This window comes from Sitophilus oryzae, unplaced genomic scaffold (genome assembly GCF_002938485.1).
Source record: "Sitophilus oryzae breed Bouriz unplaced genomic scaffold, Soryzae_2.0 scaffold_738_pilon_pilon, whole genome shotgun sequence".
In the NCBI taxonomy this organism is placed as follows: domain Eukaryota; kingdom Metazoa; phylum Arthropoda; class Insecta; order Coleoptera; family Curculionidae; genus Sitophilus; species Sitophilus oryzae.
The window spans coordinates 1,833,662-1,850,167 of record NW_022147349.1 but is presented as its reverse complement, the minus strand read 5'-3'; the positions used below and the strand labels follow the sequence as shown (position 1 = coordinate 1,850,167).

Genomic DNA, 16,506 nt, shown 5'->3' with positions numbered 1-16,506 from the left:
GGTCCGTATTTAAAAAAAATATGTTGGCGTATGTATCTCATAGATTATCAGCTAATTTCAAAATCTAAAAATACTATCAGGTAGCCGTGATAAAGTGGCTATGACGATGGGCTATTAGTTTTTGGATTTTCTAAAAAGTAACGACAGGAAAAAATAAAAGTGATTTTCAAAAAAATTTCCGTTTTTTCGAATTAACTCAGAAATCCTTGAAAACTTTTGATAGCATCTTGGTGAACATCCTAAGGTGCAACTTTGCCCCAATTTAACCATGTTCGTCTATAACGGTTACCGAGATTGGTCGTACCTCAACTTTGTATCACCCTGTATACAGTGTGCTTTCTATATGCAAAGTAAAACATTTTAGAAAGGTATATAGCAATTTGATTTGATTAAAAAAGAAATATATACAGTCAGCCGCTGAGCAAAATACTCAGCGGTCGGTCAGCCGCTGTGTTCCCTGAACGCGCACAATGCCTTTCTTTAAAAGATCAGCCTGGGGGCGAGATTTATGGCGTCACGCTAGTTAGATACTACGGATTAATAAATATTTTGTAGAATACATGGAAAACATATTATTCCTCATATTTTTTGTTTGTATTTTAAAAATTATATAGTTTACATGAAATATTCATAATATACAGTTAATAAATACAATATATATACTTATTTATAGTACTAAATACTTTGGCAAATAAACTATGAACCATACAAATGCAGCAAATGTTTTACAATATACAAATAATGAATAGGTACAGCTGGTTCCAATAAAATTGAATACGATTTAAAACATATTTTTATTATTTCGAGCAGTATATTCTATGATACCAGTCCCCTATTTCTCTACTCATGTCATGCTGACATTCTGAAAAATTTATTTGCCACTTTGTCAAAAGCAAAGTTGTTTTATTCAATGTCACAATAACCTTAACATGTCAAATTACTTGACACATAAATATTCACTGCTCAAATATTCGAAAAAAATGTGTAAAGAGTCATATTCATTTTTTTTGGAACCAGCTGTACATAAGATAATGGGGTAAAATGTAAAATATATATTAAATTTTGGTGTTTGAAAATCGATCTAATTTAACAAAAAACCTTCAATATCGACTAATAGTGATGTATTATTATTTGCATTCACAAAATTTATATGTATATTTTGCAAGTATCAATGTTCGAAAAATTATATTTGAAAATAATACAATATCATAGAAAAAAAGGTGTCAGCGATGGCTATGAAATGAAGATCGCTGTCATTTTATATGTAAAATTATTCTAAAATTTTTGATTTTCTTGGGACTTAGGTTCGGGAAAAACGCTGATTAAGTTTTCATTTGGTTTTTTATTATTTTTGTTTGGTTTAAAAAAAAACGTTTCGGCTAACATTAAAGCCTTCATCAGTGTTGGGTCATATCAAAAAAATAGTGTCGAATATAATTCAAAAAATTACATATAAAATATTAAACATAATAATAAAATATTATACAGGGTGTCCCAGAAATAAGTGCAAATATTTTAAGGGGTGGTAGATCTCGATAAAAGAAACATATTTTCCCTTTATCGTTTTTCAAATAAGTCCAAAATAACGGAGTTATTTTACTTTGAAAATTTAAAAAAAAAAATGATTTTTTGCTAAAATTTTGAGAACCACTGGATCTTTCCCGGATTTTCTTTCTTGTACATTTAATCTAATACCTATGTTGCCATATTATCAAGAAATTATGTTTTTTAACTAAAAACTAAAAAAAAATCCAAAAAAATTTTCAAAAAATTTCGAATTTTCAAAATTTTTTTTTCGCGAAAAAAACTTCATAGACGTGTTTCTGGGGTTGAATTATACTAACAGTTAAAATATTTGCATTTATTTCTGGGACACCCTGTATATAATAAAATATTAAAACAAGGAAATATGAATTTCTTATTATTTTTAGTAACACCTTTATCATTAAAACTTAATTTTGTATTGCAAATATACCAATTTATTGACTATACAACACTATTCATTAAAAATTACTGAATAAAAATATGTTATGCCTTACATACATTATGTTATTAAACAAAAACATATTCTTCTTTTAAACTTTATCATTCTTGTCTTTGCAAAAATCTTTTTTAATTTTGAACTCAAATTAATAATCTTTTTCATGATCTTTAATACGCATATTCTTTATTTTTCCCTAGATCATAATACCTACTTACGTGTTTATCTTACGTGTTTGAATCTATCGAAGCTGAACCAACAACATTTGGAGTGGAGATTCCACAATATGAATAAAATAAACATAATTGTCCAGTTTTTTTTAATACCATCCTGGGAGAACATTATTTTTAAATTTATTAACGATATTTTCAATAGAATTGTCTTGATTTATAACTCGTACCCACTTTTCTTGCTCTTCCGGACACTTTAGGCTGCCTAGTATAACTGTCCTTGCAACCAGGAACACAACAAAGATGAGGCATAGCACCAAAAACACACTCCACTTAAGCTTTATTGATGAGTTTTTAGAGTCTTAAAAAACACACACAAAAATTATGACAAATAAAAAACTTATGGGCACTTTTGATTTAAAGCACTGCAAAAAACAAAACGTGTAATATTTCGTCTTTTTTATGTATATGTTACCATATATCTGGTAGTAGTTTATGTCACTTAAGCATCAAAATAATTAGTTTTTTGCACTACAATAACAAAGACAATAACAAATAATACCAAAAATCAACCGACAAAATATGAATACAGAATCTAGCCCAATATCTAAGTATGTACAGCTGAGGAAGAAAACAAAAGTTCGCCCCTAGGCTGATCTTTTAAAGAACGGCAGTGCATGTACAAATTGTTCCAATAGTCCGTGGAAATTTGTAGGATCATATTATTTGCATGCACGAAAATGTTAAATTCGAAATCTACTGCGTAATTTTTACGAAATTCCGATGAAAACTAGGCTTAAGATAAAAGAATGATAATTCAAAATTACACACTATGCTGCAAAATAATTTTTGAAATTACAGACTAAAATGTTTTGCATTCCTTAGGAGGCACTCTACATAATATAAATTGCGATTGATATTACCCAAGGTATTTGTGATAAATTGAAAGGTAGAAAAAAAACTGTACTCCACTGAATCCCAACCAAACTTCAGTCTAACAAAAAAATAAACTACGTTCATTTCACCTAGAAAAAGAGATAATATTCAGGTTGCAACATATATAGGAAGTACTATACAGAGTGTTTCTCAAAGTGGCTCACTATAACTTTTTTCTTTTTTTCAGATAAAAACGAAATTTGGTTAGTATTATATTAGTATACGACATAAATCAGTATGGTTGACTTATTCAATTGTTTTAGGTCACTTCCATAAATGGCCCACTCAGTATTTTTTTAGTTTATTCCTCGGTTTATTCCTTTTAATAAAAATTTTAAGAGTCTATTACGCTGTTCGGGTCGCTCTCAGGGGTCGGGTATCGTCAGTGTGCGGCCGAAGGAAATATTATATTTCATAAATCTGCCTAAAGCTTAGCCTGATTCTGTCGTGTTAAGCCACACCCAAAATTCCAAACACACGTGCTATAATTAAGGCTTGATTAAGGCTTGCAGAACTTCAGCATTTGCCATAAAAGAGCAAGGAATTTGTTACAAAACTATATAAATTATATATCACTATAATCACAAAACTTCAATCTATTTTCCTATTTTAACGGAATTTTAAATTATTTTTTATCTTTATTATTATTATCTTTATTTTCGAGAAAATTTAGTCCAAACATAAGGTATATTTTGTTGATGTTTGACCATCAAAATCTTAAAAATGAAGAATTTATCTAAAAATGTGCTACAATACGGATATAGTATAATCCTTTATCTTTAATTTCCTTCTTTATTTCTGTAAAAATACCTAGCCAGTTTTATATAAAATGTTAATTGCCGAATGCTTATTTTGCTACTTTTTCGGACTAATGAAATGGAGTCTTAAGGAAGGAGTATAATGCTAGCCAAGTATATTTATGCACGGTAGACGGAGACGGGGACTTAAGGTGGGGATCCTTGACAGTTCTGTTTGACGTTCCATGTGACACATATGAGTTTGATTTAAAATGTTGTAATAATTAATAAACTAATTGCATATTTTTTCTTGCATTTTGTCTTTTATTTACTACTTGTCAAAAATAATTTAGATACGTCAATTTGACTAAGTTCTTCAGTAAGTTCAGTAGCGCATCTGTGTGTTGTGTTATATTTTCAATAAAAATAAGTAAGATATAATAATTATAATAACTTTTCTATTTTTATTGAAAAATATACTTTTATAACAATTTTAAAAACTACTAACATTTGTTGACAACGTAAAAAAAACAACCAATTATTAAGTCTACCATATGTACATCATATTTTTACACGTTTTCAATAAACATTTTAGGTCCCTATCTCGCTCGACCTAAGTTTTTTGAGATGTTCCTTCCTTAATTTTTTATTCAAAGATTAATTCGGTAGAAAATTATACTCTCAATAGAATGACATCATATGTCAACTTTTGATATTTTCTCATATGGTTTATTTAAAATTGTAACATGCGGTTCATAACGACAATTTAACTAGAAATACCAAGTGTGTGGTATCAAATTATTCGTAAATTTTTTTTCTAAGTATGCTAATGAGCCATCCTCGTTCCATTTGAAAAAATTAAGATATGATTAAAAATACGATTTAGGCATCTTTTAACCGGCCAGGACAAGACACGAAAAACGTTAGACGACCAAATCTATTTTTCCAAGGCTCCTTGATTAAAAATTACTGTTTTTCACACAGCAGTGGCATTCTACAGGGTTGTTCACCACATACGACACGGAGTATTGTAGCTAAACAATTAGATTTTTACAAATTGTAGGTTTTGGGTTCGTTGAAGGAATATTAGAGCTACAGTTTAAAAATAATTTTACAAGATACAGAGTGTCCCAAATAAGTAAAAAATATTAGAGTTGTATTTTTTTAAATGGAACACACTGTATATTATTCCATTTTTAGATTCTATGACTCAAAATAAAGGTAAATTTGATTAAGATTTATCGCACTTGAATCAGATGCACAATTTAATTGTCTATCAATTGTATTATGCCATTTTTACTTATTTTTTCAAGTTTTCGTAGAAAATGCATTTTCTTATTATTTAGACCTCATTTATAACTATACCCATGGAATATTGACATTTTAGATTTTTTTTAAAGCAACATAATATGTACAAAATATACAGGTGGTTAAAATAATAATATTGTAAGCCCATTTGTTTACAAAAAGAAAACTATTTAAATCTTTGTAAGAGTATACCAATTATTACTAATTATTAATATACTCCGCCTATTATTTCCACCTAACAATTAGTTAATTACATAGTTAACTGTTTTAATTAATAATTTATTCTAAATAAATGTGGATTTGACTCAGAAATCAATATAATAGTAAGTTATAAAAATGAACGCCTCTGTTGTTATAAATAAGCATTCGTCAAAAAATGAAATAAATTTATAAGTTGTTACTTTTTACCATACTCTCTAATACACATACAAAATTCAGTTTTGTAGTATTTGGAGCAATTATTGTTAATCAACGTAAACAGTCAATTAATGTAGTTTAAATACTGGGAACATATAAATTGGTGCTATTTAACAAATATTTAAACAGTTTTTCCTATTTTTTTAATGAAATAAGCGAATTATATCGACAATATTAGTATCTGTACTCTTTGAAAATTTGTTACATCTTTAAAAATAATCTAAAATGTCAATATTCTATGGGTATAGTGAAAAATGAGGTCTAAATTGTAAGAAAATGCTTCTACGAAAACTTTAAGAGATAGGTAAAAAATGGTATAATACAATTTGATCGACAATTAAATTGTGCATCTGATTCTCGTAAAATATATAGGGTGTTCTATTTAAATTAAACAAGTTATTGCCGTTTAAATCTAGTAATTATTTAATATAAATTTTTAGACACCCTGTATAAGGTAGTATTTTGTTGATTATTGCAACACAATGTCTGGTCAATAAATAAACTTCAGTAGGTAATTATTTAGTATTAAAAACTTCGATACCCTTGGAGAAATGAAGCCCTAAAATTTTTACTGCAATTTCATAAAATTGAAAATATTTCAAAAACGGCAAGGTTTAAGTGTGATAAACCTTAATCAAATTTACCTTTATTTTAATCGTAGAATCTAAAAGTATAATAATATACAGGGAAAAATATAATAATATTTGGGACACTCTATATGTTGTAAAATTATTTTTAAACTGTAGCTTTAATAGTCCTTCAACGAAACCAAAACTTACAATTTGTAAAAACCTAATCGTTTAGCTACAATACTCCGTGTCGTATGTGGTGAACAACCCTGTAGATTGAAATTTAAAATACGATTTTTTTTTGAGCGAAGATGGCAAAAGTTCACGTGTGATATGTCATTTATGTCATTCTATTCAGAGTGTTATTTTCTATAGGATAAAGTAAAAAATAACGAAGGTGCCATTTAAAAATGATCAGTTGTAGTAATTTCCGGTGAAACAGGAAGTGACCGAAAAGAACTGAATACATCAATCAATCCTAATTTATGTCATATACTAACATACGAAATCTCGTTTTCTATCTGAAAATTTAAAAAAGTTATAGTGCTGATGAGCCACTCTTGAGGAACACTAGAAATACACTATGCGATCGAATAAGCCATGAGAGTAAAATACGCACCGAGAGAAGATTTCCACATCGATTTCCACAGACGACATTCGAAAATATATAGAAAAACGATTTACTTACTTTCAAATTAAGATTACAAGCGACGAAAATATATAGATAAATAAACTTACTAATAAAATATAAAATGTCATATTTTAATAAACATACAAATATTTTGTACGTTTATTTACATTTCGTGATAATTTAGAATATTCGTGATAATAACAGCGTCGGCTGGTGATTAATTACATACAGTACGTATTCTTTTTAGCATAAAATTCCATTATAACATAAATTAAATATCTTAATAAAGATACAAAGAAATGTAAATAAACATACAAAATATTTGTACAAAGAAATGTAATAAACATACAAAATATTTGTATATTTATTTACATTTCTTTGTATATTTATTAAAATATTAAATTTATGTTATAATGGAATTTTATATCAAAAAGAATACTGTATGTAATTAACGACCAGCTGATGCTGTCATTATCACGAATTTTAGTTATGTTTGTCTATAATAAAGCATTCCAATATGTACTCCAGGTATAGTCTGTCCAAAGACCTGATCCCTGACAGTTCTGTCAGTCATTCAGTGGCGCATCTAGAGGTTGAGTCTGGGAGAGGTAGTAGCAATAATTAAATAAAGTACAAAATTTAAATTAAATTTGCTCTATTGTGACCGTGGAAAAACTTGGTCTGGATTTTCTATTTTGATTGGTATTATTAATTTCTTTTTTGAGAATTTTATTTTATACCACTTTTTATATTATTTAAAACTTCTTCTTGGGAGGGGTAATTACCCCCATTACCCGTATATGTGCCCCTGCTGTCATTATAATTCACAGGCAAAATATAAATTTTTAGTGTCGTTTGTCGAAATCATCCCTGACTCGTTGGATAAACTATATTATTATGTTTTATGGCTCAAATTGAAATAAAATTTCTATGCTTACTCTGACATCGTTTTCATTCGATCACATGTGTAACTTAATTAAATATCCACATATGTTCGATTAAAAAACACATATTGTTATAAAATAAGACCAATAATTAGGTTATTGATAAGTTATAAATAGTATTAAGTATTACATTGATATATATTTATTATCGTAAATGTTGATTCTATTTACCATAAATAGGACCAACTATCACCATAAACAAAAACATAATGGCACAAACTCGTTTTTTTCGACTTTTTTTTGAGCCAGATTTTATGACGGTCTTGAATGTCTCTACCACATGTTCGATCTGAAAGAAATCCCTGAAAAAATAATTTACAGTAAAACTTTCTCATAACGGACACCCGCAATTTAGAAGTGGATTTAATTTCATTCGTTTTTTGAGGGCATTTGGATAATACATTTTTCATTTATCTTATTTTATCCCTGTCTATGTTTAATAGATTTGTAATATTGGTTTTAGTTATGTTTTAACTGTTTTAAGTTACGCTACTGTATATGAAGATGACCTACGACCGAAATGTCCAACCATAAAGGTATTTTAAAAACATTCTACTTTTTAAAGTCATAAATGACCCTACAATACTTTGAGAAAATTCTATTATCAGTCGGCGGGGTATTTCAATCGTTAAATTATATACCGTATGATCGAAAAAAGAACGGCCTCAGCGATGGCTATGAAATGAAGATCGCTGTTATTTTATATGTAAAATATATGGGAAATGTTATTGATCGTCATTTTCAAGCCAACTGGACGCCGTTTTTTTTCGATCCTCGGGTCTTTCCAAACTTTAGAGACTCTGTTTCCCGAAACATTGTCGCCACTTTGCACTTTGCACATTAATTTTGAGAATATTAAATTTGTACGGTATGCCTCTTTTAAATTTAGATCGTTTAAGAAATTGATAGATATGCTAAAGACACAGTTACAATAAAGCCTGGTTGACACGGTCCAAGTGTACGTGGACCAAGGGTGGTTTTAGAAGAAAAATTATAAGGGGTTCAGTTCAGTGTACCGCAGTCATTTTACTGACTTGAAATGTTGGTGATAGGATAGAATTAAAAAGGAAGTACATCGAGCTGATTGTCGAGATATGCAGGCTATGCCCTGAATTACAAGTTTGTACATTACAAGATTGTCCGTGTTTTAAGAAGCACGAGAGCTCTTCGGAAAATTCTATTATGCCGAGGTTCATCCGGGCAGTTTGCGATGTACCGGGGCCGGCAATAGTGCGTCGGGCATATGTAGCTCCTAGAATAAAAAACTTGGAAATTTTGTTTAACTGCAGATCTAAATTACGTACTAGGATGTATTTCAGGAAAATATTTTAACTTTTATAGGGCGGCTCAAAAAAGTGTGAGTGGATCGGGATGTTTTTTTAAATGGAACACCCTGTATATTATTGCATTTTTGGCTTCCTTTCAGATCACTTTACATAATCCTAAGACATGAGTAAATATATTTCGATAATTTCAGAGATATTAATAAATAATTAAAAATTATATATTTTTCAGACTTTCTTAAAAAAATTATTAATAATACAAGAACTGTTCTGAAATCAAAACTATATTAGACATTTACTTTAGATGGTCTGTTCTTACTTTGTTATAAATATGGAAATTGTAAATCATACAGGATGTTCAAAATTCTACCCCAAACTATCTAAAATATAAAATAATTTTTCTTCGTTCATTTTTTAATTCTCCATCTATTAAAAAATAATATACAGGGTGTTCCATTTAAAAAAAAACGAAGAAAAATTATTTTATATTTTGAAAGTTTGGTGTAAAATATTGAACATCCTGTATGATTTACGATTACTATATTTATAGCAAAGTAAGAACAGACCAAAAAGTAAATATCTAATATAGTTCTGATTTGAGAACAATTCTTGTATTTTTAATATTTTTTTTAAGAAGAGTTGCTAAGAGAGCCAAATGTCAAGTGCCTAGGAGTCCTGCATGTCTAAGTCCGGCACTGAGTAGGTTAGCTTCCAATTTACTTGGATGCAGATGATACCATCCAAACAAGGTAAAAGTGAGACGCGCGCAACATCTAGTAGGTATATTTATATGGCAGCATCCAAGTGGTATTTGTTCCAAGTACACTTGGACCGTGTTATCCCTCCTTCATGTAGTTTCAATAAACCGGTCTAATAATGTAGCTCCGAAAAGAATTCCTAATCGCAGTTCATAGTCGACAGGTCACAGTCGGCAGTTCTTATACAATTTCGGTCATTAATATTGTGTAATAATGGTTAAAAATCTACGAACCTACAAAATCCATGACTTTGCTCTAACTTGTTTTCCTCAATTTTAGGATCCTGGATGCAGAAGTAGCCATACGTAAAACTGACGAAATACATCAGTAAAGCAATGGCGTAGACACCGTAGAAACCAACTGATTCATATAGTATCCCACTAAGGGCCGTTCCAATGCACAAACCAACGTTCGACAGCATATTGACCGTTCCTAAAATTATTAGAAAACTACACTCAAAATGGCAAAATAAAAAAAATATATTGACTATTCAGAAATGGTAAAACATCATCCAGCCAGAATTATTGACTAATATATGACAGAATAATAATGACAGAATGGAATGAATGTCCACACACTCGTCAGAACAGCAGAAGGACGAGACGAATTCAGTGTGGTTATCGCCAATCTTCGCTGGGAAGAGCCATCTCAAGAAAGAACATCACAGAAGGAATTTGATCGAGAAAACAAGTACCTTATCGACTATTAAAAAATAGAGTCTCTCCAGAAATCGTTGAGACCACACCTATTTTTCTTACACTAACTGAGTTAGATATAGGTAGGTACATTGGTTATATGGCGATATTATGTTATTGTTTACATATATTTGCAATTCTAAATAAGTTCTGACGAAAGTGGCCACTTATTATAGGGATGACTCTTACTATAGATGAAGGTACGGCAGAACTACATGATAAATAAAGCCCTTGGCAAGTCTGACAAGATTAAAGCTCTGCAAATGGGTAAAAGTAAAGGCGTTTAAAGAACGATAGTTCCGGAACTTACAACCAAAGAACTCTGAAACTCGTAAAAGGAGAGTATTATTTATATAGTTCTTAATCTAATAATAGAGGTTACTTAAGACACCTTAGAGGCTTTGTTCCTGGCTATTTGCTTAAATGTAGGGGAGAAACGGAGCATCTTCGGTATGAAGGTGCAGCATAATTTTGTAAGGGAATCACCGTGATGAAGGGAATCACCTTCACCATGAAAGGACAAATCTAAGGAAATAGTCAAAATGTGTTCTAACAGAATGAATATTAAAAACCATTTAGGCCTATAGGCTTGGTGCATTTCAGTTGATTTCAACAAATTCCGACCGCAGCGCTTCAACGGCAAAAATCAGAAATAATCAGTAGCTATTTCACGCCGCCGTCATGTTGATCGCATTAAAATAATATTGAAATCGTGGTTTTATCATAATATTTAAGTATTTTAGTTTTTTGCTAGTGCAGTTATTGAGACTATCAACACTCAGGTATGAGGTTTGTGTGATGTAACGCTGTTTCGGGTAGTAGAAAATAAGTGAAAAAGAATTCGAACTAGGCGTCGCGCGTCGTGTTGTGTTGTGACAATTTCAAATGTTAATAAAATTGCCGAAAAAATGTTAACGTGTATAGAGAGCGTAATTAGGGCGTTGTTGGGTGCAATAACATTCAATAACTCAATTTTCCCGGATATTCAACTCACCCGAAACAACCTTATATAGCTTTATAGTTCCTCACACCGATTTGATAAAAAGCAAAAATGGATTCAAGCAGTTCGACGAAACAAGTGAGTAAACAAAGTGCTCGTTACACAATCAAAAAATTAAATAGACATATACTATGAGAGGATAAAATATATTTTGCAATATTAATGGTATACTTTTTTTAATCAACTAGTGATTAAATATTTTATGAACATCTTCGAAAATTATAATTATGTACCTTTAAAAAATGTTGTTATAGCTGAAATAGACCCAATTATGCCCCACTAGCAAAACCGGTGATTAAAACTATGCTCTCTACCGTAGTTGAACTCATCTAAAAAGTTTTTAACTGGAATAAAAAATTATAATACAAGTTAAACCTTCTGAAGATATCAAAATATTTACTTTTTTATTTTTATTTTTGGAATTTTCACAAATTATGCTTCCTAACACTTTTAGAATAATTAAATAATAAATTTTTCATATTCTCGCTATTTAAACCCGTGTATTTGTAAGTACTAGTTGTTTACGATATTCTTCGATGGTGGCAGCACCGGCGGAAAATGCACCAAGCTTATAGTCAAATAACCTCTTTATTGATCATATCTCAGACTTGTTTTTCAGTGTCGCACAAGTACCTATCCTTAATTTGTATAAAGTACTAAATTACATAAATTTAGATACTTACCCACTCTTACAGTCCTTTCTTCTTCCGAACTAACATCACTAATATAACTATAAACACCCGTGAACATCGCAAACCATGTACCGGTAATAGCGGGACAAACAGACTCGAAGACTGAATTCACTTCGATAGGCAGTTCGTAGAAGTAGTACGTACAAACAATCAATCCCAGTACCATAAGAATATCACCCAAAATCGGAACTAGCATGCAAGGCTTCCGTTTCATTCGTTTGTCACTCCATGCACCCAAAAATAACAGTATAAATCCAGGTATAATACTCTGCACCGTATTTTTTATGATCGTCATGTAACTGGCTAGTGTTTGGACGTCCTGCTCGTCTCTAGTATACTCTGGATAGGCTGAAGAATTCCTAAGGGTCAATGCGTCACAGTGGTGCGCAGGAATACCTAAGTTTACTCTGCACGCCTTTTCCAGGTTTAGATTTTGAATAGCTATAGTGATCATGATGCTGGGCAGGATGTAAAAGAACAAAACCGGTTCTACTGTCATGTTTGAGAAGGAGTATTTGAGTTTTTCGTACATGGATTTCTTATGGGCTTTTTCATCTTCCTTGTCTACCATTACTTGAAGGCCCGCTTCAATGCTCTTTGCTTTTTCCAAAGACATCTTTAATGAAATCGGTGTTTTTTCGACTACATTCTTTAATTGAAACTGACACTATTATGATCACATAATGTTGGTTTTAGTTATGAGACTATTGTTCTTGTTTTGCGCTTATATCTATTTTATAGGAGTTATTCTTTGTTTGTCGTAAAATGGGATTGTTCTTATCATGAACAGTGTACAAATAAATATGCGTTACGAGGTAACGTCTTTAGTTCGATAAACGTTTGAGACAATACTTAACGGATTATTAAGGCTGATGATATATAAAGTAATAATTTAATTTTCTTACAGTAGTATTTCACTAACGAATTGTTAAACATATTCAAAAAAATTGGCGCCGGGAGGCACGTATAGCCGCCCATACTAAAATATGTTAATAAAAAGTTGGTAGGCAGTTCTTTTAGTTTCAATGTAAAGGAATTTTTCAATTTTTTTTATCTGAAAAACTGCGACTTTGACTGATTATTCCTAATCTTAAATTAAAAACCGCGTTTCGCTGCTACTGTAATTTTGGAGTTACGATTTTTTAAAATTTTTAACCCCCTCCCATACTCCCTTACCAACCGGCCCCCACTTCCACCAAAAACTAATGGCCAGATTCTGGGGTGCCACAGTATTTTTGTGCCAAATTGTGGTTAAAATCAGTTTAGCGGTTTTTGAGTTATCGTGTTACAGACAGACGGACAGACGGACAGACCGACAGACAGACACCATGAAAATATTTTGTATTTAGGTCATTTATGACCCAAATAACTCATTTTGAGTGAAATTAAAAAAAAAAAAATTTGCCGATTTTAATAGCCTACTTGGTACGGTCGAGCTGTTGGTATGGTCGGCTAAAAATATATCAACATTAGACACTAAAATAAATGCTTTATTTTTAAAAATATCGAGTTAAAAGCTAATTTTTTTGAAATACCCTAAAATCTCTGGATACATATAAATCCAATTTGGTATAGGTACAGGGTAGTAACAATTTCGACGCTCAACAATATCTCAGAAACTATGAGATACGAATTCTGTTAAATGAAACAAAAGCTGCTGTTATTAAATGTTTGACATGATTTTTGTAAAAAAAAATTCATACGTTTATTATAAATGATAATATCTTCAGATTTATTGTAGTTATTGCAACGTAAGTTGGTAGTTTTATATTTTTGACTCATGACCTCAGCCAATTAAATGCGTTTTCAAAAAGAGGTCTTCTTGATTTCGCACAACAGGCAAGTTTTTGTTTTCCTATGGCCGCCATATTGAATTTTTACATCATCAGACAGAGCAAAAAGATCTATATAGTCATATCCAATTTTGGTCTATTAATGAGTAAAATCTCTAGAAAATAAAGTTTTTAAAAAAAAAATTAAATTAAAAATAAATTTTTAATTTAAACCTGGGAAGAATGGACGTCTTCTTTTTGAGAAGAATGGACGCCTTCTTTAAATTTAAAATTTATTTGATATGAACTATATTTTTATGTGCAGAATATGCTGCCGAAGTTTCCGAAATACGGTTCGGACCACGCTGTATAGTATAAAACGTTCAGGACGTGTCTCCAAAAGTCATATTAATGTGATCCAAACTTTTCAAATTAATCTGCTAAAGAAGCATAGTGACGCTGCTTCTTGGGATGTAACGCCAAACGCCATATTAATGAGATTCAGACATTTAAAATCAAAGAGACCGAAATCGATAAAATATCAAGATACAATTTTTAATTGGCATTAAACGGCTTACTTTTTTTTAATTTTGCTATCAAAAGAAAAAGGTCAGTGGCGCACATATTTTTTCTTTCGAAAAATATTCCAGTGATAACGTATATGCACGTCACTGATGAATCTGTGGGCACTTTTTTAGCATTAAAACATGTAGCACTTACAGTAAATATTACCCTCAAAATTTTATTCGAACCACTAAAAACACTTAAGAAAATTATAATAAATAAAAAAAATAAGGACTTTAATCCCCTCTGTAGCTACGAAACAAAGAAAAATCGGATCTATATTGATATGAAAAATAAATGTTATTTTTACGCGAGGAATCTTCCAACGAGAGATGATACATGTTTTTTGAAACACCCTGTATATTCATATTCTGTGCTATAAGCGACCAGTGCCGGACTCGTGAGGTTTAGCCAAAGATTAAGATATTTTTTGGTTTCGCTAACAGCATAAACTTAAAAAAAATCTAATATGATTGTATTTAAAATTTTAGATGGGTAAATTCTAACTCTAGAGTTAAAAAATAAAATAAAATGGGCAATTCATTCTCTACCAAAAAGTTCTTTTATTTTTTTTTTCGTATCTGCAGGAAATTTTGAAATTTATACAATTCGGTCAAACTCACTTTCTTATCTATAATAAAATAAAGCTTCAAAAAACTGTTACGTCTACGCCTACTATGACGTCGTTTCTACTCGATGATTACACAGTAATTTTGCTTGTAAAACTAAGAAAATTTTCGTAAAATTAAACTGCAACATTATTATTGGGAACAATAACAATTTAAATACCTACCTTATAAATCTTTAATTTACACCTGATACCTACAAAGGATTATAGAGCGAGCAAATATGATATAACTCCAGAGCAAACAAAACTAAAGCATTTTAATAAAAATAATTTTATTTAGTTTAAAGTACAAGTAGTATAATATATTACGATATCACATTTTTACATAAATTATAATTAATATTTGAAATTGTGTTATTTAAACGTTTATATATAACAGCTTTCAAATTTGCAGCAAGAAGTAAATTTACAGTGTGATTTATAAAGAAATGTCAATACTTTAGGTACGTATTCAGGGCCAAAAAAGTTAGCATAAAACTTTATGGATTCCTTTATGGATTATTATGATTAATTTTAAAAATTTTCACATTATCAAGTGTGAACTCAACGGTTCAAAATTAATGACAAATCACCTTTCAAACATTTGATTTTTAAGTTTATACTTTAAATTGTCTCCCAAAAATTCACAATTGATATTAATTTAGTCAGTTAATTCAGAAATTTGAAGGCTGTTATTCAGATAGTGTCCTATACCTAAGTCGATTTTTTGCTTAATAATTTCCTTTAAAACCTTTGTAATACATTTTGAGACACATATTGTCTAAAGTGTTCAATTTTAAAAGGTACCAATACCCAGTGGCGGCTCGTCAGTTTTGAAGGAGAATGCGGGTACAGCCTTACAAGAAAAAATTTATACTTTTTTTAGTACATAAAGTCTATCCTAGTTTTCAAATATACCGTGCTGGCAACTATTACTTTTGGGTGGGCATTTACATGTGTGGAAGTAAATCGCATAGGGATCTTATTAAGTCGGAGTGAGAGAAATGCGACCGACCGACGCGACGCGCGACGGTGTGCTGTTGCGGCGTAGCCGATACGCTTTCCCTATCAAGTAAAGTAAGATCACGATCGCAAACCGCTTATTTTTAAGACTTTTTTTTCAAGAGATAACTAGATAAAATCATTAGACATGACTCTGAGCATCTGAAATGGAATTATAAGGATATCATTAGGGTGTCATTTTTTTATAACGAGAAAACGTCAGTAATTGCGATAATTTAAAAACTCAACTTTTTAACACATAACAGGCCATAATTCAAGAACCACTTTAGATATTAAAACTTTTTTTTATTTTCAAGATCGGATATTTTACAATATGTTTACATAAGAAAAATTCGATAAGGTTGTTTTTTCCATTCAAAAATTGTAAACAATCCATCCATTTACTTTTAGAGCATAGCAATTTTCAGCGATCGTGTAAT

At 30.5% G+C, this 16,506-nt stretch overlaps 1 protein-coding gene across 4 annotated transcripts in view; it reads right to left on the bottom strand.

Annotated features, from left to right (window-relative positions):
- LOC115888399 overlaps positions 1 to 16,506 on the bottom strand; it is a 75,300-nt gene that overhangs the window by 12,651 nt on the left and 46,143 nt on the right. The gene's annotated exons all lie outside the window — the stretch shown is intronic.